Source organism: Orcinus orca, chromosome 21 (assembly GCF_937001465.1).
Source record: "Orcinus orca chromosome 21, mOrcOrc1.1, whole genome shotgun sequence".
In the NCBI taxonomy this organism is placed as follows: Eukaryota; Metazoa; Chordata; class Mammalia; order Artiodactyla; family Delphinidae; genus Orcinus; species Orcinus orca.
In genome coordinates, this window is record NC_064579.1 from 6,746,656 (window position 1) to 6,759,394 (window position 12,739).

Consider the following 12,739-nt stretch of genomic DNA (forward strand, 5'->3'; position numbering starts at 1 on the left):
TCTTAAATCCCTTCCACTTGGCTACTTCCACAGACCACCAGCCAAAATGCATCCTTTGCTTTAAATTAAAACACAAAACACTTCCAGTCCTTGACTTGTTCTCTCTTTTCTTTTTTTTATCCTGGCCATGCTGGTACCCCAAACGTTCTCCCTGAGGGGTCCTCTTGGGCAGCTGCAGCACTGATGGCATTCACTGGCAAGGCAAGAAAGCCCAGCTCCTGTCATGAGCCACAGAGGGGACAAAGCCTGCAGCTCAAGTGGGCCCAGCATCAGCCTCCAGCCCAACCATCAGCTGTTCTTCCTGCCCCTGAGTCTCCCTTTTTTTCCTGGAGGGAGATCTATGGCTTTCCTGCTCACCAGCTCTGCTTTTGCTAGAATCCTTCTAGGTGTTGTCAGCTCTAGGCCATGGCCCTGGAGGATCTTGGGGAGGTTAGAGATCACTGATATACCTTATGTTGAGAATATACAGATGGCATGGAATCAGAGAGCAAAGATGCTGCAAGGTAGACTATTTCAAGTTGGAGTTAAATTTAGTCTTAAAGGGAGGGCTTAGTTCAGGATGAAGGTCTAACACAAATGACTGTATGGTAACAGCAGCCTTCAGCATTTAGGATGGGATCTCGTGCTCCTCATTCCAATGAAAAGCTGGTTAGAGACAAAGTAACAGGCATGAGACCAACAGTTGGCTAGTCAAGAAGTTGATGTCAACTGCCGAGCTAAGTGGGACAACTATGACAGTCAAAGAATTCTCTGGGGAAGAAGAGTTATGCTTTGTGACAAGGATTTAGAATTCCCAAGCCACCCCACTTGCTGGTTTTGTCAGACAGTCTTGGGTTCTAATATCAGCTCCTTCACTTTTTGGTTTTTTAATTCTCAATGTCCTTAGGGATAAAATGAGGATAATTATAATTACTTCTTTGAGACATAAAGATTAAAGGTAACAGCGTACATATATTGCAACATAAAGATGCTGACACGTAGCAGATGCTTAAGGAACATCTCAAACTAAAGGATCTGTGGGTCTCAAAAGAACAGAGTTCCCTCCTAAAGTTTTCACTGATATCTTTAGTTCCTTATGCCCATCTGGGAAACCTTTCCTTTGAAAGACTACCTTGATCTTTCATTTATCATTGTAAAGTGTCATACAGGCTTATGAACTATGTCTCAATTTGAAACTAGAAAATTAAGGATTGAAAGGGCTGAGAAAATGGAATGACCTGTGGGTAAGTATAAAAAACAGGTCCAAAAAAACAAAACAAAACAAAAAAACAACCAGGTACAAAGTGGAGCTTTCTAAACATGGCATTTTATCTGTTAGGAAACACCTCGTCGCGTTATACTTCAGATTACGGAGAGCAGCACACTGACACGGGAGCGCACAGACGGACAGACTGTGGGGTGTGTCTCTTGGCGGCCCCGTGGGGCTCTGAAGTTTCACCTCTCCAGGACACAGGCTGCCCTCAGGGGTTCCCTGCAGAAATCTGGAGCTTGCTATTCTAGGCACACCAGCATGCTTCCCACTCTCTGCCATGAACAGGTGCTCCATAAACAAAGGGAAGAGAGGTGGACTCATCTCCAACGACGTACCTGTAAGACAAATCAGTTAACATGGATGGGCTTTAGTTTCTTCATTGGCAGCATGGTGAGGACCACATTTTCTTTAGAGGGTCATTAAATTACACATACTGTCTGGAAAGTGCCCAGCCCAGCACAGTGCTTGGAGCACAGGGTTGGGTGTTCAATAAGTGGGTCTATTATTATCGTCATAGCCTGGCTCTCAGAAAACAGATTTGCACAAATGGACTGGGCATTGACCCAGGGAAAGAATCTATAGGCAGTAACGGTCCCCAACCACCAGTGTCTTTTAAGAAAAGCCTGCTATAAATAGATGTGCTTTTATATACGTGTCCTCCAACTGATATATTTAAGTTTGAGTGTTCTGAAACTTTTAGTCACTCTTGACAAAGATAATTAGAAAGAGAGGAACCTTTAGGTTGGGCAGAAAGAAAGGGCTCAAGGTAGAAGAGATAATAGAAAGAATAGGCACAGAGATTCCTACAATGCCTCTTTAAGAGAGGAAAAGGCAATGGAGACAAACTAAACCTGGCCTTTGGGACACATTCTTGTCCTCATAGCAAGGCAGGAGCTGAGACTTTAGTGAGAAGATGGGCAGAGCTGGTCAGGGTTAGGGTCAGGTCAGGGTTCTACTGTATTACATTATCAAGGGTGGAGCAGGGCTTCAGTATAAGGGGGTGATGGATGGATGAAGTTCTCCCTTTACCAGTGCAGGAGTCCAAGTTCTTCTTCATCTCTGGTCCATGGTGGGATCCCAGAGGAGGGAGTCAACAGCTGAGTCATTGTAGATAAGACTGTAAACATTTGGATGGAGAAGCAGCCACAGAGGGAAGAATCCTCTTGGTATCCATATTATCTACCACTTAAGAAAAGACATTGATATACATCTCACTGAAACGGAAAGCCTGAAAAACTTCTGGCCTGGGGACAGTGGTAGAGTGAATGGGAGTCAACTGTAGAGTAGCCAATAGTATATAATTAAACATCTGCACATAGTTTTTTGACAGTCTCATTATGTATTGTCTTCATTATTTTAGCAAACCCAAAAATATTCTCAAAAGCTTCTATTTATCCCCTGGCCGCTTCAATTTTTCCCATAATATTTTAAATCTCTCATTTACAAATTCTTCTACTATGGGGATTTGACGGCATGCGGAGGAAATACTACAGACACCTGCCCCATTTTTTCTGGGTGAGGTAGGTAGAAAACTTCCTGCTGATCAGGTCACCCAACTATTAGTGGAATGGACAGAGGTGTCACCAGCCACTCTGGATCTGCCCTGGACTAGTCCTATGACCTTAAACAAATCAGCACATCATTTAAGCAAGCTCTCAGCCCACCCCACCTAGTCCCCAAGCATTGGTCATATATTTTAATATCTTGATATACTGCTTTCATGGTTTGTTAAAAAGTGCATACAGATTTCTTAGCACAGTGCCTCGCCGTTCCAATAAATGGTTTCTTTTTTTAAATTAATTTTTATTGGAGTTTAGTTGCCTTACAATGTCATATTAGTTTCTGCTGTACAGCAAAGTGTGTCAGTTAAACATATACATATATCCACTCTTTTTTAGATTCCCTTCCCATCTAGGTCACCACAGAGCACTGAGTAGAGTTCCCTGTGCTATACAGTAGGTCCTTATTAGTTATCTATTTTATATATAGTAGTGTGTATATGTCCATCCCAATCTCCCAGTTCATCCCTCCCTTCCCCCCTTGGTAACCATAAGTTTGTTTTCTACGTCTGTGACTCTATTTCTGCTTTGCAAATAAGCTCATCTGTACCATTTTTTCTAGATTCTACATATAAGCAGAGCTACCATATGACCCAGCAATTCCACTCCTGGGCATATATTGGGAGAAAACCATAATTCGAAAGGATGCATGTATCCTGATGTTCATGGCAGCACTATTTACAATATAGCTAGGGCATGGAAGCAATAAAAGGTTTATATTCTTATTGGTGTATCACATTCCTATGATCAAGCAGTGATCAAGTATAAAGGGAAAGTCTAGGGCTGATGTATGTTATTGGTGGAAAGGGAGAGGAAATCCACGTGGAATTGGACAATAAGGCAAACCATCTCAGGAAGACCTTCTACCATCATTTATTTCCACACAATAGTTAGCCAATCTCTCTACTTGGTGCAGAGACGCAGAGGTGGAAAGACACAGTGTTTGCACCCACGGTGGAGGGAATAAATGCGCAAACACGTAACCCCTATGGAGCCTGGCACAGAAGAAGAGAGAGCTGCAAAGAAGCACTCCCTAAGCGGCCTCTGGGGCCAGCTAGTTGCCTCCATGTGGCCGTCTCTTTGCTCTCTGGACAGCTGAAAGTGCTGTGGTCATTTTCTCTGCAGAAAAGGGAACTCTTTCTTGCTTTCAGCTTGGAAATTCTAAGCCCTCGGTACCTCTGAGGACCAATTTCTATTAGGCAGGCGGTTCTTCTGAGACCCTGAAGTTCAGTTGGTGAACTCAGCTGTTTGTGAAACGCAAGAGAGCTATCATTAACATCAGTAAGAAATGCCTGACAAACATCTGTCTTGTGGGGGGCTGGGCTTTGTTAATTCTACTTGGAACAACACCAATATTAGTTCTGCTTGGATTAACACCAGCACTAATGATGACATAAGACTCTTACTTCATTAGCCTGATGAAGGGAAAATCTTGCAGGTTCAGCCCCAGCCAAAGAACGGAGCCCACGTCCAAGACCCAGGGGCTGAGCCTAATGAGAAAATCAGGCTAACTGGACAGAGGAAACGATCCCAGCATGGAGGGAGGGCTGTAGTGGTGTGTTAGAAGGGGTAGCCTGAGCCCAGGGAGACGTGTTGGGAACATCTAAGTATTTTACAGGTTATGAGGATTGGAGGCATACTGACCTGTCTCTCTTTTTTTCTTTTTTTTTTTGCGGTACGCGGGCCTCTCACTGCTGTGGCCTCTCCCGTTGCGGAGCACAGGCTCCGGACGCGCAGGCTCAGCGGCCATGGCTCACGGGCCCAGCCGCTCCACGGCATGTGGGATCTTCCCGGACCGGGGCACGAACCCGTGTCCCCTGCATCGGCAGGCGGACTCTCAACCACTGCGCCACCAGGGAAGCCCGACCTGTCTCATTTTTAAAGGATGGTTAAAACAACCACAGCGCCTCTTTGGTTTTTATATCTCTAATGTTCAAATGCCTATTGGTAAAGGCAGCAATGGTCTGTTCTCAGGAAATAAAACCATCAGCAGTTTGATTTGGAGTCCTTTGCTTCTTCCCTACCTCCACCCTTGGGCTCAAACACATATATACCTATAGACACACAGCTTCTCTGTTATCCACTCAGACTGCAAATATTTCACGCGTGTGCCGTAAGCCTTGCCTGGTACCAGGGCTACAGCAGTAGATGAGGTAGACATGCCTCCCCCGCCCACCCCGCGCCTCATGAAGCTCAGATTGGAGTTGGACACACAAGGACAAGGAAGCAGAAAACTGAAACCGAGGGCACCGTTGCACTAGCACTTCACTCGGACACAGGCAAAGAGAGTGGATGAGGGAACCCCTGAAGCCGGAGTGAACAGGAGGTGTTCAGGAGAAGGGTGACACTCTGGCAGAGAGGATAGTTCTTCAAGACCCTTCAGAAGAGGGAGGCTGGCGGGTAGAGGGGCTGAGAGACTGCCAGTGAGTTTTGAAATAGAACTGGAAACAGAGCACGAGTGGAGAAACAGACAGGAATGTAACCACAGCTTTGCCCTTTGTATTAAGGAGTTTGTCAGCGTCTCTGTTTCCGATGACGCCATTGAAACTCTCTAACCCAGAAGCTCGGTCAGAAATTCACTACAGAGAAGAACTATCAAGTCCTACTGGCCAATGTGTTCCTATTCTTTTCTCAGGTTTAAGCTATTTAGTAGGCCTGTGGCTCTGTGGTTTGCCTTCAGATTCCTCTTGTAACTTCCTTGTTTCTCCCATGTCATTCTGACCCAGACGTGAGCAGGACACCCACCCACGGCTGCCAGTGAAAGAAGACACTCGGACCAGGAGGTCCTGGGAAGAAACCAGGGGACCCCTTGGAGACAAGACACTCCCTCCTTGGGGTTTGGTTTGGCTGCCTCAGCTGTCCAGGGTCACCCCACACTCAGCCCCAACTTAATAAAGTTTTATTCATCTCAACTGTTGACCTAACACTTAAGTCTCAATTGCATGTTTTTGCAAAGATAGCTGGGCCCCTGTTTAAGTAATGCCATAAGTGCTTCCCATGCCTCAAAAGGTAGGTCCCTTCGTGTTTACATATTGTATTAAGCGAATCACATGTGGTAAATGGATCAAATAGCCCCACAAGCTCTGCATCGGCTCCAGATCTTCAGCGTCCAGCAGATTTCATCAGTGTAGTGAGAGGCTCTCATCTTATTCCAAAACCACGTACCTCATTAGGGCAGGATTTGAAGACTACAGCTTAATTCCCATGAACAAACAGAAAACAGTTTGCTAGTGAAACTTAGTTGAGTTTATTATAGTTGACAATATTAAAATTAAGAGAAAAAATGGTTTTCTGCTGGTTCTACTTTTCACTGGCCTAAAGAAATGGAAAGAGACAGGAGGCAAAAGCTGGTGATTTCATTATGTTCTTCTCTCTGCAGCAGAGAGCTGAGGTCTGAGGCCTTTGCTTGTTCCCCTGGCAGCAAGAAAGCTTGGAGAGAGGGGCCAGGAGCACCCACAGAGTCAGTTCTGGGCTCTGAGTTCTCTCATGTTTTCTGCCCCTGATTTGCTGAGAGTCCCTGTTCAGGAGGTTTTCACTGCCCTGTGGCCACCCCTGGTAATAAAAGAAAATGGCTATAACTGGTAGGTGGGTCTTTGCAAATGTAAAACTTAATGAAGGCATCAGATGAAAGGACAGAAAGTCCAGTTTTAACTCTTGAGATATTTTGGCGCAAAGAAATACGTTCCACGAGATCTGATTTAGGAGGGGAATAGATCAGATTTAGATTTAGATTTCCATGGAGAACAAGAAGTCTGAAGTAAGTCATTGCTGCTGATTAAGAAAAGCAGGGTCAGTTCTGAATTCCCCCTTTAAAGAAGGCCATTTCAGATACCAGGTTCCACGAATATTGAAGCCAATATTGCTTTCAAGGGGCTCTAACGTGGACTGAGTGTATATATTAAATGAATTACATATATCACTTATTTTGTTCTGCAACTGTGTGAAGTAGACACTGGCCCTACTTACAGAGAGGAAAGTGGGGCTCAGAGAGATAAAGTAACTTGCTTAAAGACACACAGCTAAGTATTAGAGCTGGGACTTAATATGTCTGATTACAATGCTCTTCCCTTTCTGTTATCCCTCCCAAAGGGCAAGGGAAAATGTGATGGGGTTTAACAAATTCTGTGGTTTTTAGGTAAGATATGTAACCACCTTTTCTATGGTGTTTTCTGGGTAGAGGAGTTGGAAGGATCAACCTTACGGTCTCTCTCACTGGACTGTCCATTGTAGGTAGATACCCTCCTCCCACCTCCAGCCCATAGGGCAGGGAGGGGTCGATACTCTCCCTATTCTAGATATGTCCTTGGCCAACCCCTTCTGCAAAGGGAATGCACATACATGCACACACACACACACACACACACACACACACACAAATGACTAACTATGAATGAAATTTCAAAATCGTTTTCCATGAATCTGACTTCTCCCAAATTCCTGGATTTCTCCCCTGGCTGCAGAAGAGGATATCAAAGGCGGGGAGGTGTCTTTGCAGGGGTGAGGGGTGTGTAGAGATAATAATCAGCTTATTTTTATAACCATTTACTCACTTGTCTGCTGTCTCAGCTTCCAAAGGAACCTCGAATTTCAGTTTTCATACTCCACTTTTCATTGTACTTTCAAAGTAGAACTCAATTTGGAATTATTTTCTGAGCTAAATAGTTCGAGGCTGATGTCTTCTGGGTCTTGCATAGTGGATTCTCTTGCTATCTACACATTCTGGAAACAGGCAAGGGTTAGATCCTCCAGGGTCTGCCTCTCTGCTTGACTGACACGCTAATATAACCCATCTATGAATTTCCTAGAGCTGCCCTACAAATTACCACAACTTTGGTGGCTTAAAACCACAGAAATTTTATTTTCTCACAGTTCTGGAGGCCAGAAGCCTGGAATCAAGGTGTCAGAAGGACCACATATTCTCAGGAGGCTTTGGGGAAGAATCCATTCCTTGGCTCTTCCAACCTTTGATGGCTGTCGGCACTCCTTGGTTTGTACCCATCTCTCTCTTCTCCATCTTCACATCATCTTCTCTGTGCATCTGTCTCAAACTTTTTCTGCCTCTCACCTATCACGATACATGTGATTACATTTAGGGTCCACCCCCAAAAACCCAGGAAAACTTCTCGCAAAGTCCCTAACGTAATTACACCTTTTGCTGTATAATGTATTATTTTCAGGTTCCAAGGACTGGGAGGTGGTGGGAGCCACCATTCCGCCCGCTGCACCATCTCCACATCTTGCCTTTTCCCCGTCTCCTGCCATCAATCCTTGCAGCATGGAACGTCTGTTCCTTCTTGAGCTGCATCACTGAAATGATGGATGATCTTGTGTCCCAAGAACGATCTTCCATCTTCTCAGATCCTAAGGGCAATGGTGCACACACACACCTGACAGTGGTGGCCACTCTCTCTCTCTCAGTTTTTTTTCTTTCTTGTCAATCAGCTGCTGGATTCCAAGATGGAAAATAAGCCCATGGTCTCTTGCTTAAGAGCCTATGATGCACTGTATCTCCTCTTCCCTGACCCATTCCATGCTTTGTCCCACCAGAACGATGGCAACTTCCCACGGCAACACCACTGAAGCAGCATCAAACACTGCAGTACTATGCTGAAAGTTTCCTTAGTCCTGGATGAGGAACATCGAGAAAGATTAAGAAAAGAAGCAACTAGTTTAGTAAGGGACATTTCCATCTTCCTTTCAACCACTGATTTCCCCTGAATGAAAATGCTTTAGAAGAAACGTGAGGAAAATGTCCAGTTCATGCAGAGCTATTGAGTCCTAGAAAATAAAACCCTGGCTGGTGATGAATTATTATTCTAGGCAAGGAATTCTCTAAGGTCAGGGATTGAGAAGAAGCACAATCCAGCTTCCCAGACCTGGGAATCAGGAGACCTGGATTCTAACCTTAACTCTCTCACTAAAAAGTTACATACCTGGGAAAGTTACCGAACCTTTGTGGACCTCAGGTGACTCATCTGTAAAATGGGGTTAATAGTGTCAGCTTTGCTTGCCTCACAGGGTTATTGTGAGGCTCAAAGGAGATGATAGTTGTGAGAATACTTGGGGTAGCGTGAAACACCACAGATACTTGGACCTTGCTTCTAGGAAGCGGACAGGAGCCTGAGCTTGCTTTATGTAGACCAACTTCAACCTTGGCTTTGGGAGACCTACTGCCTCTCACTCCACCTTCTCCTCAGCAAGTCACTGGACTTAGAGTCTGCAGACATAGGTATGAATCATAGCCCTGCTCTTAATGTGCGTGAGATTGCAGGTAAACATTACTCTGTTCGAACCTAAGCTTTTGCATCAGGAGCATGGGGACTCTTATCCCTATTCAATGTAATCATGTGAAATCATGCATTGAGAAAGCCCTTTTTGAAATGACAAAGCACTATACAAATTGAAGGTCATGTTATTAAGATCACTGAATACCCGTTGTCCCTCTCTTTGGATACCCAAAAAACCAAGACAAGCTATCAGATGTGGACCTCTCACCCAACCTGACCCCAGGTCCGTTCTGTGCTCTGCCATGGTGCGTTCTGCACTCTGCCTTTACTCAGTGTGACAGTGGACCTGGGCTGGGAGCAGAAGGACACGTCTCAGATTTGTCCTCTTCTGTGCATCGCACCCACTGGAGTGGTGCATTAGCCAGGATGGGAGAGCTGCTGTAACAAACGACAAATCTCAGTTGGCTTAATACAACAAGGGACTATTTCTCACTCATGCCTCAGCCCAAAGCAGAGTGAAGGGAGAGGGCTGGGGGCTGAGCTCCCCTCAGTCATTCAAGGTCAAGGCTCCTCCCATCCTGTGGCTCTGCCATCACCCTGAGCCTCAGAACTTTCCACTTCACTCTATGCATCCAGCCTGCTGATGAGCAAAAAGAGACAGTCTAGAGGACTATGTGGGAGATTTTAGAGGCCAATCCTGGAAATGGTGTCCATCACCTCTACCTACACCCCACGGGCCAGAAATCAAGCACATGGCCTCACCTAGTTCTAAGGCAAAAGGGAAATGTAGCCCAGGGGTACACCTAGCACACAAGGGAGAAAGACACATATCGGTGAGCTCTAGCAAGCTCTGCCCAAGTGGAATCGTACAGGTTCATTTAGAGACGTTTAAATGAGGATCAGTTTTGCTTGGTCCATAGCCATTGGCAATAGACTATATCTGAAAGATAGTTGGCATGACTCAAAGCAAGCGGATGTGAGTACGTGTGCACACGCACACACATGTACATTCCATACCTAGTGGACAGATGAGGTTCTTAGGATTTATGTGCAAGTCAATCGTTTAAAGTTTAAACACATTTCGTACAAAACCAGAGGAAGCTATAGAGTATACCAGTTAAGGCATAAGACTCGGAGTCAGGTAGTCTGGGTGCAAATCCCAACTCACCGTGAGCTAGCTGAGGAGCCTCGACAGAGTTACTGCATCTAGTGGCTTTCAAACACTTTCGAACGTGCATATGCACACACATCATGTGCGTGTATATATATATTACATATACATATATATGTGCATATATACATACATGTATGCATATGTATTTTATGTTGTACACATTTAAGCAGGTGGAATCAAATTGATTGATTTTATACCAAGTAACGGGTCATGACCTTCAGTTTGAAAATCCCTGACTTAACCTCTCATTAGTTTCAGCTTCCTGAACTGAAAAAGGGGCTTGTTGAAAGCATCAAACAAACTAATGCTCGTAAGAGATTTCACACACTGAGCATCTGACACATTAGCAATGAGTATTAATATTATTATTGTGTCATTTGTAAACTACAGCTTGCCACAGTAAGAGGTAGAGACAAAATTCAAGCAAAGAACTGTTGTCTCCTTTCCATGTTAGTCCAGTAGGATCAGTTAATTATTTCTTCTTTCCTCTCTTCATTTGGTCCACTAAGAAATATTTAGTGTGAAATATGTCCCAGGCACTGTGATAGCCCTGGGGATAGAGGATGAATAAATCATGACTGCTGTTCTTACACAGCTGGAATATCTAGAACTGTACTGCGCAATAGTGGCTATTCACCATACGTGGCTATTTGCATCCACACTTAAATCAATTAAAATGTAATAAAATTAAAAATTCATTTCCTTAGTCACACTAGTCACATTTCAAGTATTTGACAGCCACAGGTGGCTAGTGGCTACTATATCTATCAGCACGAGTATGGAAACTTTCCATCATCACAGAAAGTCCTAAGCATAAACAAAGAGCCTTGACAGGGTGGGTATCTGTTCCTCAAATTTAGAAGGTGAAGAGAAAAAGAACTCACATGAAATGGCCTTCATCTTCCGCAAAGACTTGAGAATTTCTCAAACGTTTCAGAATGCCACCCACTAATCCAGCTGAACACTGCTTTCACTTTGCCCTGGTCTCACATACCTGGGCAGGCGCCCCTTGCTGCTGCATCTCTTCTGCTCTTTGCTGAGGGAACTACCTGGATTGGAAAATAGAATCCTATTCAGGAGGAAGCAAAAGGAGCACAGCTGATTTCCAAAAACAGACGTTGGTCCCAGCTGGAGTCATTGCCTTTTAGCATGCCCAGCTTCTGAATATAATAAATCCCTTTCTCTGGAGCCACTGAAGGGCAGACCTTTCCAGGAGCATCTTGTTTACTGGAGTGAAAGTCTGGGGAATGTCTGCAGGTGAACGTAGCCCCAAGGGCCGACTGAGAATGGGGCTATGGTCCCCTGTGTGTTGACAGTCTGACTGGATCCTGGTTCTTGCTGGAAATGGAGCCTGCCTGCTCAGCTGGTGACCTTGACCTTCTGCCTGATAACTTCCAGCCCTACTTTTTTTTTTTTTTTTTGGCGGTACGGGGGCCTCTCACTGCTGTGGCCTCTCCCGTTGCGAAGCACAGGCTCTGGACGCGCAGGCTCAGCGGCCATGGCTCACGGGCCCAGCCACTCCGCGGCATGTGGGATCTTCCCGAACCGGGGCACGAACCTGTGTCCCCTGCATCGGCAGGCGGACTCCCAACCACTGCGCCACCAGGGAAGCCCTCAGCCCTACTTTTGAGGTTAGATTCACTCTGGATATTCACTGGCCAGACTCCACCTTAACTTGAACAATTCTCCCTAGAATGTGGTGCTGACAGATCCCTGAAGCATGAATCTACTGTAGCCTAGAAGCATCTGTCCTGACATACTGCCCCCGCCTTAAGAGAGAACCAGTGCTTATGAGAACTTCCAGGGAGCAGAAACGAGTCTGATCGGGACTTGACAACTTGCTGTGGGTGGGATCCACCGTATTCAATGTAATGGAAAGAGCGAGACCTTTGGAAACAGTCCTGGGTTCAAAATCACAGTCATCTACTAACTGAGAGCTTGAAAAGTTACCCATTCACTCCCACCCCCAGGACCTCTGCTCTGTAAAACAAGGGTTGAAGCAGACATGCCCGTTGTCTAGGACTTAATGAAGTGAGTGGTGTAAAGGGACTTACACATGGTAGGTACAGCTTCCTTTTTCCCTTCTCCTCCACCTCCTCTCCTCCAGGCTTTCCTATCCTACCCTCGAACCAGCTCTCCCAATGTGCTCTGTGCCCAGGGCCTTGCAGTATTTGCCCCCAAGTCCCTAACCTTCAAAGCGTAGAGGGGAATGTCCAGAGGCAGAATGATACAAGGTCCTGTCCAAGTGAGGGTTGGCATTGCCCTCCCTGGGGCAGTGGGGTGAAGCCTTGACCTGGACTAGGGCTGTTGGCACTGAAGGGTAAGAGCCTTCCGCCTCTGAAGGCAACTTCCCTGGGACCATGGAGCTCATGACCTGGGGACCAGCCGGTTATGAGACATATGTTTATATGGTCGGTTGGTTTATCTGCAACTCTGCAGTGAGCAGCTCTTTCACGTGGGAATGAGGAACATAAATAAGAGATCGTCATGCTGAGTGAAGTAAGTCAGACAGAGAAAGAGAAATATT

The 12,739-nt window shown here is 45.5% G+C and overlaps 1 long non-coding RNA gene across 1 annotated transcript in view; it reads right to left on the reverse strand.

Annotated features, from left to right (window-relative positions):
- Positions 1–1,286: 1,286 nt before the first annotated feature.
- Positions 1,287–12,739, reverse strand: part of LOC125962858 (uncharacterized) — a 36,907-nt gene continuing 25,454 nt past the window's right edge. The window contains exon 4 of the long non-coding RNA XR_007474685.1: positions 1,287–1,587. This is a non-coding gene — a long non-coding RNA (uncharacterized LOC125962858). The remainder of the gene's footprint in view (positions 1,588–12,739) is intronic.